Below are 19,507 nucleotides of genomic sequence, written 5' to 3'. Positions count from 1 at the left end.
CCGACGCGTCCCGCCTCCTTTCCAACCAACTTCCGGTTTCCGGCGGAGCGGTCTGAAAGCTCCGGAGGTTGGTGTGGGTAGTTTGACTGAGTGGTTGCTCCTACCGAAGACCTCAAAGACAAGTTTGAAGGTAGGGGGTGGTGGAGAGAGAGAAGGAGGAACGATTAAGCGGTTACCCTTCGTGGGGTTTGGAAATGATATATCGCTCCCTGCATTTGGGTCCTCCAGGAGGGGGGGGGGGGGGTCTCAGTCCTTGCAAATCTCAGCTGGACGAATCCTGAGCCTATGTCCAGTAAAAGACAGAACGAGCTTTCTAGGGGGTCTCTTTTAAACCAGTTTCGATCCTCTCTTGGAGGCACATCTAAACAATCGGCTTTTCAGGATTATTATAACGAATATGCCTGAAAACGTTTGTGTAGATTTACTTCCAGTGTATCTCATACCTGTTCGTTATGGTAAAGGGGACGGGACTTTTTTTTTTTTCTGTGTTTTATTTTATTTTTCTTTCCAGCTTAAGATTTATCTTTAATCTTATCTATTGTTTTGCCTTTTGTCTTTGTTTTGTTCTATTTTTCCAGAATTCTACTGTTCAACGGCTCCCCCTTCTGCTTCTATTCCTTTCTCTCCTCTCTTCTACCTTCCAAAGTATTTAGATCAATGCTGTCTTGTTAAAATGTTTATTTTATTTTTATTTTTCCTCTAACTCTACTTTTCACTTCTCTATTACCCTCCAGGTACTTTAGTTAGATTGTGAGCCTTCGGGACAGTAAGGGAATTTTTCAAGTACCTTTCCTATTTCTAATCTTAATGTATATTTTCTGTAAACCGCTTAGAACCTAACGGATGTAGCGGTATATAAGAAATAAATTACATTACATTACATTACAATCAAAAGCTGTGTAAGTGGGGCGATGACTTGCCCAGAGTCACAAGGCGCGGCAGTGGAAATCGATCGAACTCGCAACCTAGGGGTGCTGAGACGGCCGCTCCAACTACTAGGCTACTCTTCCACTCCTGACAATGCAATTGCACTTAAGTTTATGCCACATATGAATGTATGAAAACAAAAAAAACTGTAGATCATCGGGTCTCCCTATTTTTCTTTGTTCTGCCTTAAACATGCTCTCTCTATTCTCATGCTTACTGTCCTTGGATTTCTACATACAAGACCCTTCCAGGCTGTATAGTTTTATTTTTCTGCTTTTAACCACTTTGAAGATCAAGTTTCAAAAATCATTTTCTATTCAGTAGGTACATTTTACATGTGAAAATAGTATTTATAAAATGATGTGGATATATGAATGTAAAAATACATGTACCAACAAGAGTATGGATACTTTTAGGAATTCTGCTTCTAAGTGTTCCTTGAATCTGTATTTGGGTGAAGCTGTTGTAAATCTGTGTACTTTTAAAATAAAATATACGAATACCTACATGCACATACACTATAGTTTTGATAATTTGACCACTCAACATATCTGGCAGAGTACCCCCCCCCCCCCAAGTGATGTCATTGCATTGTCATTAAGAAGCACACAGGTTCTTTTCCTGTTTTTCCAATATATGCAGCTCAGCAAGTTTTGGATTTGGGACTCCACTTTTGCAATGATAACCATTTTTGATCTGAGACCGTGCTTATCTGATACTTCTTTATGCACCCCCTCATTGCAATTAAGAAGTGCAGGATTTCGCATCCTGTTTTCCAGTACTGTATATATAGTAATATTTGGACCTAGGACCCTGCTTTTTCAGCAAAGGAGCCTTTTTTTGATCCGAGATCATACTTCTCTGCAAGGGAACCATAATTTTTGGTCCTGGTACGCTGCTTTTGCAGCGAGGGCACCATGTCTGATTTGAGGCACTGCATCTAACATTGCTTGTTTGTGCATTAAATTAAGATAAAGGAAGTGAACATTAAAAAATGTTTCCCATTGCTAAAAGTACAGTCCTGAGCATGTGGGTAGTGCATTTTCACCTGGGAGGTATGCAGAACGCATCATCTACCTTTTCAACTCCGCCTCCCTGCATCGCTGGGCACTGCCCTCTTTCCTCAATTTTTTCTTTCTGCAAGCAAGTTGAGATTGTTTTTGTTCATCTGCTCCACTAAAATTTCTTATTTTGGGGTATTATCCAATGTTTTTCTTAGAACTTTGGGTGTTATAGAGGTTCCCAGTAGTCCTGGGACCGCTCTGCCTGGGAGAACCTATAGACTCAGTGTTCTGAGGCCTCTTGCTAGGTGGCCCACCCTTGCTGTAGGGCACCTGCCTTAACATTTGGATTGGTTCGGGGTTTGGTCCCTGGGAGTCTGTTCACTGGGTTTTGACAGAAGTTTGTGAACCAGGCTGTAGTTGGGTTCCGTGCAAGTCGAGAGACCTTGCAGGTACTGGCTGCATCCCTCCCCTGAAGAATCATGTGAAACTGGTATGGTAAAGGGTTTCTGGCTGCTTCAGTCTGTAAAAGGCAGCCAGAAGAGACAAGCCCCTAGAGATCCTGATTGCACATGACAGCACAGTGAGGACAGACCATTACTATCTATGAGAGATGTCAGAGTGGAGTTGATTTAGGGTTTTTTAAAGAGATTCTGGGGCTTCTTAGAGGGTCCCCCTCCCCTAAAATCCTGTAATGCAGAGCGGAACACCTATCTATTTCCATGCACAGCTTTACAGCAGGTCTGGAGCTGAAGGTAACACAAGAGTGAAGTCTCATGGAGCAGGCTGGTAGCATTTGTAAAAGCAGCACATCATAAGAATTGTCGCTGCTGGGTCAGACCAGTTGTCCACCGTGCCCTGCAGTCCGCTCATGCGGCAGCCCCTAGGTCAAAGACCAGTGCCCTAACTAAGACTAGCCCTACCTGCGTACGTTTCGGTTCTTGTCTAACTTTGTCTTTAATCCTGGATGGTGTTTTCTCCAATAATAGCCTCATGAAGAGCGTTCCAGCTTTCCACCACTCTCTGAGTGAAGAAGAACTTCCTTACGTTTGTACGGAATCTATTGCCTTTTAACTTTAGAGAGTGCCCTCTCTTTCTTTCTACCTTGGAGAGAGTGAACAACCTGTCTTTATCTACTAAGTCTATTCCCTTCATTATTTTGAATGTTTCAATCATGTCTCCTCTTTTCAAGGGAGAAGAGACCCAGTTTCTCTAATCTCTCCAGCCTGGCAACTCCTCCAGCCCTTTAACCATTTTAGTCGCTCTTCTCTACCCTATCGAGTAGCACTGTGTCCTTCTTCATGTATGGTGACGAGTGCTGGACACAGTATTCCAGGTGAGGGCGTACCATGGCCCGGTATAACAGCATGATAACCTTCTCCAATCTGTTTGTGATCCCCTTCTTAATCATTCCTAGCATTCTGTTTGCCCTTTGTGCTGCCGCCGTGCATTGTGTGGACGGCTTCATCGACTTGTCGACCAGTACTCCCAAGTCTCTTTCCTGGGTGGTCTCTCCAAGTACCGCACCGGCCATCCTGTAGGCGTGTATAAAATTTTTGTTATCGACATGCATCACCTTACACTTATCCACGTTAAAACTCATTTGCCATGTCGCGACCCATTTGTCAAGCGTGTTTATGTCATGTCCATGGGATTGTGGCCATCATGTGCATGTTTTGTGTGCATGTGTTTTCCCCCATGTAACAGCTGCGTCTAAAACCACAATGGAACCAAAAAATAAAACCTCCTCTTTCTGCTGCTTCTGCCTTGTTTGGTGCACCAGAGATCACAGCCATACAACTCTGCTGGGCCTGCTCAAAAGAGCTGCGCCTCACAAGCACGTTCCTCTCTCTTTTATTGTCGATACTCAACACAAACAGCATGTATATAATTTGCATGATGTTGGTGATGAGCATTGCCCGGTACTTTAAAATCACTGTGAAACTGTTGTTTTCCACCGGTTTGCCAGAGTTCTATGCTTTGGCCTCCTCGGAACTGTTATCTTGAAGTCTGCTTCCAGTTGTTGTTGCCTGGAGAAGATAAAGTTGCGAGCTTGAAAAATGGGACTTCACTTGTGCTCTGTACAATTTATTAACCACCTTGGGTGAATCTCTTCATAAAGGCAGATAATAAATTCCAATAATGAATGTTTTACGTTTTAGAATGTACTTCTTGCTTCTCTGTTTCTGTTCACGTTGTCCGCTGTAGAAGTCAACTCAAGTGAGGCTGAACATGCTGTAGATCAGTGTATCGCAAACTGTGTGCCACCCGAGATTCCAGGTGTGCCACGAGAGGAGGAGAAGCACCAGCTGACTGCCTATAGGATATGCGTCAAGAGGTACATCCTGTAGGCAGTCAGGCAGCGCCTCCCATCTGGAGGGCCTTTGCGCACGCATGGATGTTGACATCACGTATGCGGGTGATGTCATCGCGTCTACGTCCGCACACTTCCAGATGCCCTCGAGCCGCAGCCACCAGTTTAGTGTGCTGTGGCTGTGCAAAGTTTGCGAGACACTGCTGTAGATAAACAGGGTTCCTTTGCTTGATTCTTTGTTTTTCTTCACACTCCCTCAGTACAGTTGCTGTTTTGTGAAATATATTGCTCTGTATTTATGCTCAAATTGCCTGCTGTACAAGAAGCACAATCATGCCCTATTCAAGTTTTTCATTTTTTGTTGTTGCCGATCAGTGTTAATAAATACAGATAGCCTATGTTTGTCTCTTTATGCACAAAATGACTGACTAGCTGGGTAATATATGCGTGCTCCATCTTATTTTATTTTTAGAAAATTAGTAAAAACAGTTGTTCGATTGATTTTGTAACCTAATGATTCAGCTTTAATTTTTATCTTGTATGTATTTCTGATTATTTGTATTGTATTTTTTTTCACTGATTGTCCAGTACAGCTTATTGTAAACCGCCTTAAACTATTATGGCTTTGGCAGTATACAAGACTAAAATTATTATTATTATTATAAAATACAGTGGAAACTTGGTTTACCAGCATAATTTGTTCCAGAAGCATGCTTGTATATCAAAGCGAGTTTCCCCATAGGAAATAATGGAAACTCGCTTGATATGTTGTTTCCCCCCCCCCCCCACTCCAACCGGCACCCCCCGCCCGAACAACTGGCACCGGCACGCAGCCCACAGGACGTGCCGCTTGAAGAACTTCCTGCCTCTGCTGGGCCTTGCGCATGCATCTGCACATGCTCAAGGCCTTCGAGATCTCCGAGAATCTCGGCGAGGAGAATTAGAAGGCCTTGAGCATGCACAGTTGCATGCTCAAGGCCCAGCAGAGGCAGGAAATTCTTCAAGCGGCACCGGCACGTCCTGTGGGCTGCATGCCAGTGCCAGACCGGGGGGGGAGTAAGTTTCAAGTTGTTCGGGGGGGGTACCGGTTCGAGCGGAGGTGGGGGAGTGATTCCGGTTCTCGGGGGGGGGGGGGCAGTGCTTGCAAATCGAGTCGAGACAAGTTTTGCGAGAATGTTTTGCTTGTCTTGCAAAACACTCGCAAACTGAAGTTTGACTGTATGTTTGCTGTGCATTTTTAAGGGGTTACCATTGTTTTCCATATTATCTGACTTTTCACTTATCTGACAACAGGTCGGGCTTGTTTTTGTTGGATGAAGTGTAACTTTGGGCTCCTTTTACAAAGCCGCGCAGGGGCCTTAACGTGCGGAATAGCACGCACTAGCTGCTACCGCCTCCTTTTGAGCAGGCGGTAGATTTCTGGATAGCTTGCGCTAATCCGGTACGTGCGCTAAAACCGCTAGCGAGGCTTTGTAAAAGGACCCCTTTGTGTGACAGCATTTTATGCACTTTTGGGGATTGTTGTAGGAGTCTTGTTATATGAAGTCAATTAAACACATAATTTGTTTTTATAAAATAGGACTGCGGATTATTTTTGTTTGGTTTTTTTATCACTCTTATAAAATTCATTTCCAAACATATTACTTTGGCAACATATTAGGCCAATAAAATTCTGAATCTGTAAAGGATGCTGGTCCTTCTTGATAAGAGAGAAACTCCAAGCATATATTAACAGTTGCCCTAAAGTGAAGTCTGTTAAATTGAACAGTTGTGCATTTACCCCCCAATTCTGTATATGGCACCTTAGGTTGTGTGTGCAAAATTGGTGTACACAGCTGACTTGCATGCACAATGTACTTGATTGGCACTGATAATTGGCAATTATTTATTTTATATACCGTTCTCCCAAGGAAGCTCAGAATGGTTTACATGAATTTATTCAGGTACTCGAGCATTTTTCCCTATATGTCCTGGTGGGCTCACAATCTATCTAATATACCTGGGGCAATGAGGGGATTAAGTGACTTGCCCAGGGTCACAAGGAGCAGCGTGGGTTTGAACCCACAACCTCAGGGTGCTGAGACTGTAGCTTTAACCACTGCACCACACTCTCAAGGTGAGCAAAATCTAATAGTTCTTTTAATTCTTAGTTGGAAAGGTTTGGTTTACTAAAGCTTTAGGTGCCCCCACACTCATTTTGTAATGATGGTCAGGCTCTAAGGGCTCCTTTTACAAAGGTGCCTTAGGGCCTTAACGCGCAGAATAGCGCGCGCTAGCTGCTACCGCCTCCTCTTGAGCAGGCGGTAGTTTTTCGGGTAGCGCACGCTAAAAACGCTAGCGCGCCTTTGTAAAAGGAGCCCTAAATCTTTCTTGGTTGATTTGCTTTGTGGTGGTCTTTAATTTGCTACCGTTGAGTTCTTTTCAGGCAATGAAATGCCTTTTTATTGGACCAGTGTGAGAATTTGACAATACCTTTCTTAGGTGCCAGTTTTACTCATAAAAAGCAGCAGAATTCAGGTTTATTTTAATACTGTTTGTTTCTTACTCTTTTTAATTTTCAGAACAGGTTTGTCAAGAGGGAATATCCCCGAGTGCAAAATGTTTCAGTATATGATGTCGAAATGAACCGTCAAGTGGAAGATCATCAGATTGAGGAAACAATGCTTGTTTTGCTTCACATCATCTACAGAACACTGGGAAATTCCACTACAAGAAGGAAAAGACACAAATTACATTGGAACAATGGGAACACAAAACATGGATAGTGACTTCCAGTTTACTTATGTAAAAGTATACTCTGATGAACTTGATAGGACTTTAAGAAAGGCTATGGGAAATTTCAAGGTAAAACAGAATTTCCTATCTGTGTGAACAGGTCATGGAACCCATTGCAACACTTTTTTAAAGATAGGTGTAACATTCGCTATCCTCCAGTCCTCTGGAATTACCCCTGTTTTCAAGGATAGGTTGCAAATCTGCTGCAGCAACTCCACCGTTTTGTCTGAGCTCTTTCAATATTCTCGGGTGGATTCTGTCTGGGCCCGGAGATTTGTCATTTTTTAATCTATCTATCTGTTTCAGTACGTCTTTAAGGCTTACCACCATGCATGATAATTTTCCCTCCTGATCCCCCTTGAAGTTTTTTTCCGGTTCCGGCACATTGGATGTGTCCTCCTTTGTGAAGACCGACGAAAAGAACGTGTTTAGTCTGTCTGCCACCTCTTCTTCCTCCTTCACCACTCCCTTCCTTTCTCCCTCATCCAGAGGTCCCACCTCCTCCCTCGCCGGCTATTTTCCTTTCACATATCGGAAGAATGGTTTAAAATTCCATGCTTCCCTGGCAAGTCTCTCTTTATACTCTTTTTTTGCTTTTCTGACCACACGATGACATGCTTTTTGATGCTTCCTGTGTTCTTTCCAATTTTCCTCGGTTTTATCCTTTTTCCACTTCTCCCCTATCACATTCTTGACTTCATTGGTTATCCATGCCAGGTCTTTTGCTTGATTCTTTTTGCACCCTTTTCTAAATCTGGGTATATATAGGTTTTGCGCTTCATTTACCGTGTCTTTGAATAAGGACCAAGCTTGCTCCACCGTCTGTGCTTTCCTGGAGCTGTTCCTGAGTTTCTTCTTCACCATTTGTCGCATGGCATCATAGTTCCCTTTCTTGAAGTTAAATGTTGTTGCAATGGTTCTCTTCCCCTTTGGCACTCCTATTTCCACTTTGAACTGGATCTTGTTGTGATCACTGTTTCCTAATGGTCCCACTACTTCCACTTCCTTGGCAGGTCCATTCAGCCCGTTGAGGATTAGATCCAGAATAGCCGTCCCTCTCGTTGGTTCCTTGACAAGCTGTTCCAAGAAGCAGTCCCGTATAGCCTCCAGGAACTCCGTTTCCTTTGTACATTTTGAAACTCCAAGACTCCAGTCTATCCCGGGATAGTTGAAGTCTCCCATAACTATGGTGTTTGCGTTTTTGCATTCCCGCCTCAACTCAGCTCCCAGTTCTGTCTCCTGTGCTTCAGTTTGCCCTGGTGGGCAGTAGTACAGCCCCATCTTTATCTCGGCTCCCTTTCTTCACGGTATTTTGACCCATAGTGATTCCAGTTGGTCATTTGTCGTTGCTGTTGAGTGAATGGTGTCCTTTATGTGAAGTGCTACTCCTACTCCTTTCTGATGTGTCCTATCTCTTCAGTAGAGCTTGTACCCTGGCAGTATTATGTCCCATTTGTTTTCCTCGTTCCATCATGTTTCCATGATCGCTATGATGTCTAGGTTCTCATCTTTGGCCACAGCTTCTAGTTTCCCCATTTTGTTCTTTAGGTTTCTTGCATTAGTGTACATGCAGTTCAGGTCTTGATATTTTTTCCTCCTTGTTATTTTCCCTTGTGTTTCATTTTTCTTTCTGTCCCCTACCTGTCCTGTAGACTCCTGGTTATTGTCTCCCTTGTCATCCCCTTGTAGTACGTTCTTATTATCCTCCTTTTGATCCTCCCCTTCATCTTGCTCCATTTTGTCTTCCGCTTGTAGTACACTCCTCTTAAACTCTTGTTTTGTCTGGCTCCCTTGGTTTTTCAGCTCCTGTTTTGTGCCATTAGTGTCTTTCCAACACTTTCCCCACTCAGTATCTTCTTGGGATCCTGTCTTCCGAATCATCGACATCTGGTCGACTGTCGGCTTTCCCCTTCTTCTTAGTTTAAAGCTTGCTCCATTTCTCTCCTGACGTTGTTTGCTAGTAGTCTAGTTCCCGCCGTGCTCAGGTGTAGTCCATCTCTCCTGAAGAGCTTGTTCTTGCCCCAGAACGTCATCCAGTTCCTCACGAAGTGAAATCCCTCTTCCTCACACCATCTCCTCATCCACGCATTTATTGATTGTAGTTCCGTCTGTCTCTTCACATCAGCCCTCGGTATCAGCAGGATCTCTGAGAACGATATCCTCTGTGTCCTCATCTTCAGCTTCCTTCCTAAGATCAGGGTCCTAACTCTGCTGTGTTCCAATGAAGGCCTGTGTGAAGTCTTCCCACCCCCGACTCTGGGTTACTAGTAAGTTCAGGGAGATCAAAATGGTGATGGGGCCGAGCCCTGGGCACCCCCTTTTTAGGTTTCTTGTCCCCTTCCTTCCCTGTACCTATTGGGACCTTGGCAGGCATGGAGCCTGACTGGTCACAATGTATATCTGAATAATCATTTTGGGACTGAGGAATTAGATCTAATGAAAGAGTTCGCTAAAAGTGAATTTGTAGTGCTGGATATTTCTGCTTTACATTGGGAGGCAGAAAAAATATACTTCTAAAATTTCACAGTGTTTTATATAATCTACATTTTTTTCCCCAGTAAAGAAAAATAAGCAAAATTTGGAAAGCAGAACCAATAGGGCATAGAGTCAGCAAGTTCAAAAGGTCATGGACTCAGTTATTGCCTTGGGCTTGGGGTACTGAGAGGGCAAGCAGTACTATTTCTCTTTGTTGTTGAAAGAGATCAAATTGTCACTTCTGAGCAACATAATCTTCCAATTCTCCAATATTTTTCATTCCTTACATTCAGATGTTTGCTTAAGAATTTAAATGGGAGCTGTTATCACCTGCATAATCATGTGGAAAGCTATTGTAATGTAACAGTGTAAGAGGACTGAGCTATTTGGCATATGATTAGTGAACCATTTTGATACATAGAGTGAGAGGTATTTTGTTCATAGAAACATAGAAACATGACGGCAGAAAAGGGCCACAGCCCATCAAGTCTGCCCACTCCACTGACCCACCCCATTAAGTTTGAGTACTAATGACCTAGTTCCTTAACTCGACCCTCGTAAGGATCCCACTAGGGCATCCCATTTATTCTTAAAGTCAATAACGCTGGTGGCCTTGATCACCTGCTCTGGAAGCTTGTTCCAGTGATCTACAACCCTTTCTGTGAAGAAATACTTCCTTATGTCACTATCGAATTTCCCTCCTCTGAGTTTGAACGGATGCCCCCTTGTGACCGAGGGTCCCTTGAGAAAGAAGATGTCTTCTTCCACCTCGACACGTCCCGTGATGTATTTAAATGTCTCAATCATGTCCCCCCTCTCCCTGCGCTCCTCTAGAGTGTAGAGCTGCAATTTGTTCAGTCTTTCTTCGTACGAGAGACCCTTGAGCCCCGAGATCATCCTAGTGGCCATCCGCTGAACTGACTCAACTCTTAAGCACGTCTTTACGGTAATGTGGCCTCCAGAATTGCACACAGTACTCCAGATGAGGTCTCACCATGGTTCTGTACAGTGGCATTATGACTTCAGATTTGCGGCTAACGAAGCTTCTGTTGATACATCCCATAAGTTGCCTTGCTTTGGATGAGGCCTCTACTTGTTTGGCAGCCTTCATGTCTGCGCTGATGATCACTCCCAAGTCCCGTTCTTCTGAAGTCCTAGCTAGTGTTTCTCCATTTAAGGTGTAAGGTTTGCATGGATTTCTGCTACCGAGATGCATAACCTTACATTTCTTAGCGTTGAAGCCCAGCTGCCATGTCGAGGACCAGTTTTCCAACGTAAGCAGATCCTGCGTCATACTATCCTGCAGATTGCTTTCACTTACTATATTACATAGTTTGGCGTCATCAGCTAATAGAGTTACTTTACCCTGAAGCCCTTGGGTCAAGTCCCTTATGAATATGTTAAAAAGGAGTGGACCCAGGACCGAGCCCTGTGGCACTCCGCTGGTCACCTCCGATGTCTCAGAGAGGGTGCTGTTGACCACCACCCTCTGACGTCTTCCACTCAGCCTATCATTGACCCATGCAGTTAGTGTCTCGCCTAACCCCATCGATTTCATCTTGTTTAAAAGTCTATGGTGTGGGACGCTGTCGAAAGCCTTACTGAAGTCCAAGTACACTATGTCCAGAGACTCTCCCGAGTCTAGCTTTCCTGTTACCCAATCAAAGAAGCTGATAAGGACCCTTCCTGAAACTAATATATAACATTTCATCCACGTTTGTGTTTTTCCTTTAGCCTGTACATGCAGCACAATACCCAAATTTAAAATAATTAAAACAGACAAATTACATAAGATGAGACTGAATTTCTTATGCGAAAACTTACCACCACAAGTTCATCTATCTAGACAACTACTAGGCCAGGAATAGTAACCAATATATTGGTCCAATAATCAGAGATTTACCCATTTAGCAGCCACTGAAAGGGCAACTCCATAGACTGAGTGTAAAACATTTCTGCATACATCAGTGCCAATAGTCCGCCAAAGTGCTATTCTACCTATTGAGGGCTAGCTCAAGGTACTGTGGTGCTTTGAGGTACTTATGGCTCACTGATAGAGCTACTGGTAGGCTTAACTTCTATACAATATTTCCTAGACCATTCTACCAAACACTCTTTGTTAGGCTTAACAACTTTTATACAATTGTTTGCAAATGCTTTGAATCTCAGTCTTTTTAATATATATAGATTACATATTACAGAGCTGTTTGAAACAGAGCTATATATATTCTTTCCCCATGTTAATAGTTCTTTATAAATTATATTCCTCTCTTTGAGAGTGATATAGTTTATTGGTGGAGATTCATCCTGATCAAGCCATCCATTTAATAATAATCTTATAACAGAGGTTTAAGTGACTTGCCCAGAGTCACAAGCAGCAGGCTGGGATTAAGCTCATGACCTCAGGGTGCTGAGGCAGCAGCTCTAACCACTAGGCCATTCCTCCCCTCCAGATTCTCCATTAAAGGTTACTAGCATAAGTCGGCATTTACACACCAACATTTAAGCACACCCGCTTATGCCATGTCAATAGTAGCTTATGTTGGGGTATGTAAATGTTGCACTATAACACCTAGGGCTAAATTGTATATAGGGCGCCCCCCAAAAATTCTATTCTATAAGCCGTGCTTAATGTTAAGACGCAATTTATAGAATAGCGCTTACTCTCAGGATACGAGACTAAATTTGCAGCACTGAAAATGTGGTACAAATACCTGTACCTAAATTTGAGGACAGAGGTTCCTAATTCTGTAATTACGCATGTAATTTAAAGGAAAGGCCCTTTTTTTAAAAAAATTCATGTGTAAAATGTAGGCTTGATCATCAAAGCATATAGAAATAGACTCAAGGCCTCAATATGTATACTTTGGAAAAAAGATGAGAAGAGATATGATTGAGACACGTTTAAATATCTCCGCGGCATAAATGCACAGGAGGCAGGTCCCTTTTCAGCTCTGGAGTAAAAGGACATTGAAGGGGGATAGAATAAAAAGCAATGTAAGGAAATACTACTTTATGGAAAGGATGGTAGATGCATGGAACAACCTCCTGGTGGAGGTGGTGGTGACAAGAACTGTACCTGAATTCAAGAAAGTGTGGGGTGGGCATGTAGAAAGTCTTTAGGGGAGGAAGTGATAGCGGATGATACAGATGAACCATATAGCCTTTATCGGTGACGGGACAAAAGCGTGCGAGACTTCAACGCGCTGACATTGCAGCGCCGACAATTTGGCGCAAGACACCAGCGTGCCGCCTGAAAAGTGACTTTTAAAGAGTTCCGACACGGGGTGTGAATGGGGAAACCCCCCTATATTTTACTTCAGACTGTTCGCGCTGCCGTTGGGGGGGGCGTGGGGGGTGCAAACCCCCCCCCCCCCACACACACACACACATTATAGAGAAAACTTAACTTTTTCCTAGAAAATTGGGAAAAAGTTAAGTTTACTCTATAATGGACAGTTCCAAACCCCCCCCCCCCCCCATGGCAGCGCGAAGAGTATGAAGTAAACTGGGGGGGTCCCCCACTCACACCTTGTGTCGGAGCTCTTTAAAAGTCACTTTTTAGGCAGTGCACTGAAGTCTCAAGCGCGAATGACTATGAACCACCTTCATCCACCATCTTTTTTTTTATGTTTCTACATTTCTAAATGGTTGAAGTTAGTAAAGCTATTCTAACTTAAACCACTTAGGCAGCACCCGAATATTGCTACAATCCATATAGTTTGGCGGTTTTCAGTATTTTCGGTGCCTCTGCTGAATATTCTTAAAATATTTAAATTTTGTGGTCATTGTTTAAAACAATGTTATCAGCAGGGTTTAAATAGTGCCCCCTATATAGTTTTGCTAATGAGATAGTCAAAAATCTGAGGCTACATTAAAATAGAATGCCTAATTGGTACGTTTAGCTCTCAAAGTTTAATTGAATGAAATTGTCAAATGGAAGAGCACTAATCATATTCTATAGATATTCAGTAAGGAAAATGTCTAAAACACAGTGGTTGTGGCCTTAAATACTATGGTTATGGATTTGCAGCACAGAAATTTAGAGGGAAAGCACAGAACTTTTATAAACTTTTATAAGATCATCATGTCAAAATGATGAATTTTCTTTTGGACTTTTTGCCAGCTGTTCAATTATCAAAAGTTTTCAGCAGCAAAGGCTCTTTTTTTTTTTCTGGGTGTCGGGTCACATGGGAAAAAAAGTGTAGTGCAGCTGGAAGCTTTGAAATCTGTGAATTCCTTAGCAAATTTGCAAACCAGAACAGAAATTATTGCATAAATAAAAGTGCATGGGGTTTGGCAGCTGAAAAGGCAGCCGTGATTTAGGATTATTCATTTGCTGCTGATATAATAATGTACATCAGGACAATATTTTCTCTATCCAAGAAGAAATATTTTAAACTTCCATATTTAGTCCTGCCAAATAGAATGTGCTAGCAACCTCCTGCAAGGATTTTGCCAGAGTTGACTAACCTGAAAAACATTCAAGGATGAAGAATATTGAGAACATAATAATTATGTCTTTTTTAAATTAACCTTTTGTAATCCGCCTTGAACCGCAAGGTAATGGCGGAATAGAAATCCCTGATGTAATGTAATGTAATGTAATATTTTTATTTCATTTACAAAATATTTACAAGCAATTGCTTTAGTCCAGTATTTTTGTATAGGAAAGTACTGAAAACACCTAGGATCTGATTTAAAGGGCCCTGGTGTTTCACCAAATGCCTACAGGAAGCAAAAATGAGTTGAAAAAACACTGAAGGGTTATTTACTAAGCTGGGTTAAATGGCTAGCACAGGTTTTACTGCACATAGACGTTTGGGCACCTGCTCTAATGGTTAACTAGCATTAAAACTGTTAACATGATAGATTTTTTAAAAAATCCCATGCTAGCTGCTTAAAATGGGTAGGGTTGGTACATAGTCATAAAAAAGTGGCAGACCAAGGAGTGGCTAATGGATAGGATAAGAAGATAAGTTAGTGAGGTTAAAAACTGTCTGGAAAAGCCAGACTTCCTTCAGGGGGCAAGGTCAAAGGAGCTGGAGTTTAATTGAGCATTTAGACAAGAATTGTTCCAATGTTTGATGCAAAAAAAAAAGAGAGAGAGAAAATATGATCCGTTCCCCCACCATCAAAATTCTTAAAAAAAAAGCCAAACTTGAAAAAAACATGGACAAAACAGGTTGAGGCATAGTCTTTGAGGGGGGGGGGAAAAACATTGCTGCCACATCCAGCTGCACAGATTGAAGCCTCTACAGAATCTCAGAGCTGAGATAATGGAAGAAGTCCAAAGTGGAAGGAATCCAGCTGAGGAGGAGGGCTGTGCTGTTAGTACTGACCCACTGAGGTGATGAATCATCAGGAAAATCTTTCCCTTACAAACAATTTATGTAAGAAAAGCAGAGTCAAAGTTGGGAGGGATGAATAATTGGCACCAGCAGTTTAAGAGTCACTTGCCTTCTCTGAAACCCCAAAAAATGTGGACTATAGCAAGCAATAGTGTAAGAAGCAAGATTAGTCTGCTTCTCCCTGCATTCATAGAAACATGATGGCAGATAAAGGCCAAATGGCCCATCCAGTCTGCCCATCCACAGCAACCATTATCTCTTCTTCTCTGACATCCCACGTGCTTATGCCACGACTTCTTGAATTCAGACACTTCTTCCGGGAGACTGTTCCACGCATCTACCACCCTTTCTATAAAATAGTATTTCCTTAGATTACTCCTGAGCCTATCACCTCTTAACTTCATCCTATGCCCTCTCATTCCAGAGCTTCCTTTGAAATGAAGGAGACTCGGCTCATGCGCATTTGCACCACGTAGGTATTTAAATGTCTCTATTGTATCTCCCCTTTCCTCCAAAGTATACATATTGAGATCTTTAAGTCTGTCCCTATATGCCTTATAATGAAGACCACATACCATTTTGGTGTCGGGTCAAAGGCGCGCGCAGACAACTGAGCGCAACGCGGAGGCGCGCACCGAAGAAAATGACTTTTTTAAAGGGCTCCGATGGGGGTGTGGGGGGGAACCCCCCCCCACTTTACTTTATACAGATCGTGCCGTGTTGTGGAGGGTTGTAACCCTCCACATTTTACTGAAAACTTCACTTTTTCTTTCCCTAAAAAACAGGGAAACAGTTAAGTTTCCAGTATAATGAGGGCGGTTACAACCCCCCAAACCCCCCACAACACCGCCGCGATCTGTATTAAGTTAAGTGGGGGGGTTCCCCAACAAAACCCCCCATCAGAGCCCCTAAAAACACTTTCTTCGGCGCACGCTTCCGTGTTAAGCTCAGTTGTCGGCGCGCGCCTTTGTCTTCGGCGGTTTTGCCTATGAACCACCATTTTAGATGCCTTTCTCTGGACCAGTTCCATCCTTGTTAAATCTTTTTTGAAATTGTGGTCTCCAAAATATTTTAAATGAGGTCTCACCAGAGTCTTATACAGGGACATTAATACCTCCTTTTTCTACTGGCCATACTCCTTCCTATGCATCCTAGCTTTCGACATCTCCTTTTTAACCACCTTAAGATCATCATATACAATCACATCCAAGTCCCGCTCTTCTGTTGTGCACATAAGTTTTTCACCACCTAAACTGTACCATTCCTTCGGATTTTTGTAGCCCAAATGTATGATCTTGCATTTGTTAGCATTAAATTTTAACTGAAAATTTCAGACCATTCTTCAAGCTTCTCTAGGTCTTTCTTCATGTTGTTCACCCCATCTGGGATGTCTACTGTATTGCAGATTTTGGTATCATCCGCAAAGAGGCAAATCTTACCTGACAGCCCTTCAGCAATATCGCTTACAAAAATGGTAAAAAGAACAGGCCCAAGAACAGAACCTTGAGGCACACCACTGGTAACATCCCTTTCCTCAGAGCGATCTCTTTTGATCACTACCCTTTGTCCTCTTCCACTCAATTAGTTTTTGACCCAGCTTGTCACTTTGGGGCCCATCCTGAGGGCACTCAGTTTATTTATTAGGCGTCTGTGTAGAACACTGTCAAAGGCTTTGCTGAAATCTAAATACACCACATCTAGTGCACTCCCTCTATCCAATTCTCTGCTCACCCAGTCAAAGACATTGATTAGATTTGTCTGACAAGACCTAGCTCTAGTGAATCCATGTTGCCTTCGGTCCTGTAATCCACCGGATTCCAGAAACTGCATTTGAAAAGGACCGCTCTTCCTTTTCACAGTTGAATTTTACACTGTTTCCCTCAGGATTTTCTTGAAGCAATCATAAGGTATAAACTTTACAACTTTAGCTGAAATGCACAATTTTCAAGTGCAAAGCTAAAGAAATAAGAGAGAAACAGGAAAACAGAGTGCAGATAGAAACAGAGCAATGTAATAGTGCAACAAAGGATATGAAACTTTCCTAATAATTGATACCAGCAGTTTATTTTCATGAGCTCTAGAGAGATAAATGAGAGGTAAGAGAAAGAAGATGTTAGTTGGGTTGGGAGAGTAATGGTGAGTACTGGTGGGGCGGGGTGGAGAGTATCATTGGGGGGGAGGAGAGGGGGTGTTTGAGGAGGGGAAATGGGGTGTATTAAAGGTTCTGGCAATTAGTCAAAGATAGGATAAGTAGTTTAGGTGGGGGAAGGGGTGGTGTGATATTTTTGGGGTTCATAAGAGTACAGTGCTTTGGAGTACCTTTCCACCCTCATTAATCTCACTTGCCCTATGTAGAGAAGGAAGGGGAGGGAGTTGGTTGATATTACTCTTATATTGTATATGCTTGTTCTATTATTGTATATGATGCATTATTATTTGTACTGGAGAACAAACAAAAACTGCAGACAATGTACACGATGCAGGCAAAAATTTATTATCCCAAAATAAATTGCAGTAATATAAAAACCTTATCACCAACCAAGGGACCCAACACGGTCCATGTTTCGGACAAACACCTTAATCAGGGGTCCATGGTAAATAAGGTATAAAGTATACCGCAAAAAATGAAGATAACAACAATTGCCTGTATATTAAATCTGCCGAAAGTGCTGCCAAAAATGAAGTCACTCAACATCTTTGGGGTGCGCTGGTGTTGCATTTGCTGTGTTTGCATCAATAAAAATTGCTTGAACCTAGAAGATGTTTGTTGGTTGCTCCTTTATGTGGCTGATTAGACTCAGCCTGGTGCATACCCAGGATGGTGCTGCCATTTTCGAGATGGCTTTCCTGGAAAGCCCCAGGGAGACAACGGATCCTTAGGTCAAAATCTGATACGGATTGTGACTCTAAAAACGTGATATATGCAGTGATTTGTCCGTGTGAACTTATTTATATAGGTCGCACCAATAGAAAAATTAAAATAAGGCTTACTGAGCATAAATCTCGTATAAATAATGAAGTAATGCAGGCTCCGATGGTGGAACACTGGGTTAAATTAAAACACACATGTGAAGACATTAGGTGGCGGGTCATAGATGGGATCATGGGTATGGCGGGTGGGGGAGATCAAATTAAATTAAATGAGATGGAACAACGATATATCTTTGAATTAGACACTGTGACACCAAGAGGGTTAAATGCTGAGGTGGAATGGGGGACACTGATAGGCTGAAAATCGGCGGTTCGTCATCAAGTAGGCGGGGTTACAATACGATTGCGAGGGGTATTTAAATAGTGCCGGGAGACGCCGCCGCCATCACTGAAAAAATTAAAATCAGGAGTCGGATGACAGCGGCAGCCCCGGTGAGCGTTTTCTGTTGAGACATATATAAATTTTGATAGATATGACACTAAACGTTGGTTTTTATATATTCTGGGGGGGGAGACTAGGGTGGAATTGGTTTCTTAGTCTTCTCCTTTTCTCTCACAGGGAGACCCTTGAAACAGCACTCGAACAGTGCGAAACATGTCGGGTCTGGCTCCCAAGGTGGCTGAGATAAGTGCATATTTATACTTTTAGTAACTGCAACACTAGCATTAAAGATTATAAGATTTAACAAAAAAAGTATTTAAAATAATATTCAAAAATAAAATAATGAAAAATTAATATAAGGACTGCCGATGATGAGGCACCACACAGCCTTCCCGCTGTTATAATAAATATATTACAGTGGTGGAGTGGTGGGGCTGAGGCGTCCTAAACAGCAAACAGTTGCATTTGAATTATATTAATCTAGTGGACTTTTTCTTATACATTTTCGAGATGGTGGCATTAGAGGCATTACTCCCTTCCTCTTGTAAAGGTACAGAGGTTGGACCTGGAGGAGGGGTCGAGAGGTGGGTGGGTGCCACTAGACACCAGGAATTTAACTTTTTTTACACTCGACAAAGTGGGGGAGGGGTCACAAGATAACTAGGTGGAGGTTTGGTTCAAGGAAGGAGGGAGGAGGGTTGATATCAAATATCCGGGCTGATGTCAGGGCAGGGTGGTTAGGTTGGAGGAAAGATTCCTCTCAACCAACGTTTCTATACTGTCCCAGACCCTGGTAAAAAAAAAAAAAAAATTCTGCATTAGCTGTGCTTTCAAAACTTTAAAAATTATTTTTTTTGCTTTGTTTGCTGCTGGTTAGTTTATTACTCATTTGCTTTCACTTTAATGCAGTATGCAGTCAGGGCTTCTGCACAAGTTAACACTCGCCCTGAAACCCTTTCTTCATTGCAAACCTGCACAAAAGTGTGCAAAGTTTTCTGTATCGGCCCCTCTGTGCTCAGCTGCTCTGACCTTGGGTTTGACTATTGGGGAAACCCAGTGGCGTACCTACCATATGTAACACCCAGGGCTGATCATTTTTTACACCCCCTCCTCTATATGAAAAACATGATTTTTAGTAGTAATCCCCACCTGGGGAGTAGAGATTGACACGGGAACAAATTTTCCCACCTCCCCACGGGAACTAATTTTCCCGTCCCGGTGAATTCTTTTACCGGTCCCTGCCCCCTTCCTTCAAGCTCTGTCCTCATCTGCAGAAACCTCAAAGACTTAAAAACCATAAGTGTTCGAAGCTTGTGTGGTTAAGGCAGAGCTTCACTAATGGGGCAGGGAC

The 19,507-nt window shown here is 42.7% G+C and overlaps 1 long non-coding RNA gene across 1 annotated transcript; it reads left to right on the top strand.

Moving 5' to 3' along the window:
* The first annotated feature begins 24 nt into the window (after positions 1–24).
* LOC117348604 lies at positions 25–18,546 on the top strand. The gene is made up of 3 exons (XR_004537006.1): positions 25–130; positions 6,804–7,086; positions 18,334–18,546. It is a non-coding gene; the product is annotated as an uncharacterized LOC117348604 (long non-coding RNA).
* Positions 18,547–19,507: the final 961 nt, after the last annotated feature.

This window comes from Geotrypetes seraphini, chromosome 14 (genome assembly GCF_902459505.1).
Source record: "Geotrypetes seraphini chromosome 14, aGeoSer1.1, whole genome shotgun sequence".
NCBI classification, from domain to species: Eukaryota; Metazoa; Chordata; class Amphibia; order Gymnophiona; family Dermophiidae; genus Geotrypetes; species Geotrypetes seraphini.
This window is presented reverse-complemented; position numbering and strand designations above follow the sequence as displayed.